The sequence below is a fragment of the Colobus angolensis genome, unplaced genomic scaffold (assembly GCF_000951035.1).
Source record: "Colobus angolensis palliatus isolate OR3802 unplaced genomic scaffold, Cang.pa_1.0 Scaffold8, whole genome shotgun sequence".
In the NCBI taxonomy this organism is placed as follows: Eukaryota; Metazoa; Chordata; class Mammalia; order Primates; family Cercopithecidae; genus Colobus; species Colobus angolensis.
The window spans coordinates 10,178,494-10,182,434 of NW_012121820.1; the positions used below are offsets into that span (position 1 = coordinate 10,178,494).

The 3,941-nt window shown below is 48.5% G+C and overlaps 1 protein-coding gene across 1 annotated transcript in view; it reads right to left on the minus strand.

Moving 5' to 3' along the window:
• SGK2 (serum/glucocorticoid regulated kinase 2) overlaps positions 1-3,063 on the minus strand; it is a 29,849-nt gene extending 26,786 nt beyond the window's left edge. Inside the window, exon 1 of the mRNA XM_011929031.1 lies at positions 2,952-3,063. The gene's annotated coding sequence lies outside the window, so the exon portion shown is untranslated. The remainder of the gene's footprint in view (positions 1-2,951) is intronic.
• Between the last annotated feature and the right edge of the window lie 878 nt (positions 3,064-3,941).

Consider the following 3,941-nt stretch of genomic DNA (forward strand, 5'->3'; position numbering starts at 1 on the left):
TCTCGGCCTCCCAAAGTGCTGGGATTACAGGCTTGAGCCACCGCGCCCGGCCCCTCCCTCAGTCTTTAGCCTCAATAATGGCACTATCGCCTACCCAAAAGTTCAAGCCAGCAACTTTGAGTTCATTCTGGAAAGCCTGCACCCTCACTCCACTTCCACTTCACCATGAAATTTCATTCACAATATATCCAGAAACCACTGCTGCTCACCATCATTGCTGAAACCACCCTGCCTGAGCCCCCATAGTCACCTGCATGGATTATTGCAATAGCTTCTCCACTGACTCCCTGCTTCTCCACTTACCCACTACAATCTTTCTCCATGAAAAGCCACAGTGAGTCTTAAAATGTAAATCAGATCATGTGCCTTAGTTGCTCAAAAACTCCAGCGCTTTCTCATCACACCTAGAATAAAAATCCAAAGCCTCAGCTGGGCATGGTGGCTCATGTCTGTAATTCCAGCGCTTTAGGAGGCCAAGGCGGGCAGATCACGAGGTCAAGAGATTGAGACCATCCTGGCCAACATGGTGAAAACCCGTTTCTACTAAAAATACAAAAATTAGCTGGGTGTGGTGACATGTGCCTGTAGTCCAAGCTACTCAGGAGGCTGAGGCAGGAGAATGGCTTGAACCCAGAGGCAGAGGTTGCAGTGAGCTGAGATCGTGCCACTGCACTCCAGCCTGGTGACAGAGCAAGACTCTGTCTAAATAAATAAACAAACAAACAAACAAAATCCAAAGCCTCTACCATGGTTTATGAGATCCATATGACCTGGCTGCTGTCTCCATCTCCTCCTTGGCTTCCACTCTCCTCCTTCCTGACTGCCCTCAGCCTCTCTGCTTTCTCTTGCGGTCCCTCAAACACACTACTCTCTGGCCTCCAGCCCCTTGCACGTAGCTTTCCCTCTGCCTACGACACTCTTCCCCCAGGCATCTGCATGGCTGTTTTCCATGAATGTCATAGAGGTTTCTGCTTAAAAGTCACCTCTTGGAGAGGCTTGTACTGATTACGGGTGACAGGTCATCCTGGTTTGTCTGGGACTGGTGGGTTTCAGTGCTAAAACCGCTATAGTCCTGGGCCAACCAGGATGGTCAGTTACTCTGATACCAGTCCTGCTCATTCCCTATACACTTTGTTTACTTTATATTTTACTCTGTAGCACTGATACCTTATCCTGTAACTATTAGTTTTTATTTTCTATCTCCAACTAGAACATCAGCTCCAGGAGGGCAAATACTTCCTGTTCAACTATTGTATCCTCAGCACTGGGCACAGGGACTGGAATATAGTAGGTGCCCAGTACATATTTGGCTAATGAATTGATAAATGAATTGATAAATGTTGGTACATATATAAAGTGGAAAATTACACAGCCAAAAACTATATAAAACCTATATAAACCAAAACAGGAACATATACGTGATACAATATCAAGGAAAAAACCAAGTTTCAAAATAGCAGGTGTTGTAGGGGTGCCAATTTTATAAAAGAAAAACAAAAGACATGTATGCACGCACACATTTGTGAGTACAGCTGCCAAAAAAAGACTGGAAGGTCATGACCCAAGGTAACAGCGGGTTCTTAGGTTAGGTTATTTTAACTTTTTCTTTTTTTTTTTTTTTTTAAAGATGGAGTCTCACTCTGTTGCCCAGGCTGGAGTGCAGTGGTGCAATCTCTGCTCACTGTAACTTCCGCCTCCTGGGTTCAAGCGATTCTCTGTCTCAGCCTCCCGAGTAACTGGGATTACAGGCATGTGCCACGACACCCAACTAATTTTTGTATTTTTAGTTGAGATGAGATTTCACCATGTTGGCCAGGCTGGTCTCGAACTCCTGACCTCAGGTGATCCGCCCACCTTGGCCTCCCAAAGTGTTAGGATTACAGGTGTGAGCCACTGCGCCTGGCTGGTTATTTTAACTTTTATCTTTGTATTATTGTGTAAAGCTTCTCAAGATATTGCTGTTGAGTTAATATTCAAGTACTAAGTTCTGGGTGGGAAGCTGGCATGCCCATGGCCCATCACACCTTCGCCATCACCTTGACTGTGACCTCTACGCCTAAGCAGCCCTCAGTTCCTAAGGCTTTCTTCTCTCTTGCACCACGGTGTTCTAATTTTCTGGCCAGAAGCTGGACATCAATATATTCTCCTAACTCTTCAGACTCTGCGAACTCCCACTCAAGCCCATCCATGAGTCCTCAAGCCTGTCCCTTTCCTAACTTGCCACAGCCCAGATTTGCCTCCTCTGTCCCATTGTTACATGGACCTGCTTACAGCTCCCTGGTCCTGTCAAATGGGGTGTGGGGGTGTGACAGTGTCACACAGTTCTCTCTCCTTGGAACATTCCCCAGCAAACCTGGACTTTCCAGCTCACCTCTTCATCTGTTCTCATTGCCTTTCCTGGAAGCCAGACGACCCGCCGACCCCATGCACCCTCTCCTGCTGCTGTCCCTGTCTTCACCGTAACTGGTTCATTTACACACCTGCCCAGTTCAAGTGCCAACTTTATCTTATTTTGTTCCGACAACCCCACGGGTTAGGAACTATCATCGTCCCTGTTTTAAGGAGGAGAAAACTGAGGCAAGGAGAGGGAAGTGACATGATCAAGACAGTTAATAAATGACATAACCAGGATTTGAACCCAGGCCATCTGACTGCAGAGCCCATGACCTGGAATTTCAGGAGGTAATAGAAAGCTAGAAAAGGAAAAAATGAAGTTAGTGGGAAGGAAGTAACTTGGTTAGTTAAGGAGAAAGAAAATTAGACAGCTGAGAAAGCAGATAGTTGGAAGGGAAGGAAGGAAAGGAAGGAGGGAGAAGGGAAAGAAGTTGGGAAGGAAGAAAGGAAGGAAAGAAAGTCAACAAGTACTAGGAAAGATGTTAGCTAGGTAACTAGTCAATGTGGAGACCAATAGGCCAGCAGGCAGGTAACCTGCTCACAGGTGAGCCTCTCACCTGAAAACTCCAGGTTCCAGCTCAGGTCCTGGGGAGCAGCCCCTCGCACGGCTCTGCCCTCTTCTCCCTCTTCATGGTCCTTCTGACTGGAGGCACAATCCTGACTTGTCGAGCAACCTTCCCAATTAGGAACGACCTGTCACCCACTCGCTCCTGGCTCCCAAACCGGCTCAAGTTCAACCTCCCAGCTCTGCCTGCCGGAAGCTGGCTTCAGGGCCTTCCAGTTACTAATTAACAACTGGACCTGAATTACCAAGCTGGCTGTACTCACTGGCTCCTGGATGGGCACTGCCTGGGGGAGTCTCTGAATTTTTAAAAGCACAACTTGTTACGTGACCATGGGCAACTGACTTCAGCTCCTGGAGCCTCATGTGACTTTGCTGATGGATGCTGTGTCCTGCTGGAGGGAGGGTCTCTGAAGTCCCTTTCCACACAGGAACTGCCGCACTCTCTCAAGGTCCAGCTTAAATGCTGACTCCTACACAGCCTTCCCTGATTCCCTCTGCTGAGTCATCTTCCCTTTCGCTTGGAACCTAGTGAACCAGCAACTGAAAGGTTGGTCTCACACAACTCTTTCCTCCACCTCTTCCCTAATGGGCGCCACCAGCCTCTATGTTCAGTCCTTGCATGGAAACTTCCAGGGCTGGGCAGCTCATTTCCCCCTGAGCCAGCCTCTGGCAATTTCTTGTGTTAAGCCAAAGACTGCCACCCAGCGCTTACCCAACCTAGCACTGCCCTGGCACTGTTCTGGGAGAATCACAGCTGAGTTGAAACCTATGCCCCACTCTGCCCTTCAGAGACTTGAGGCTCAGGAACCAGAGATTAGCTCACCCTGGAGAACAGGGAAGGCTTTCTCGGGGGTTGACCCAAAGCGTCCCCCCCTGGGTTCTTTTTTGTTGTTTTTTTTTGAGATGGAGTCTCGCTCTGTCACCCAGGCTGGAGTGCAGTGGCCTGATCTCGGCTCACTGCAAGCTCCGCCTCCCGGGTTCA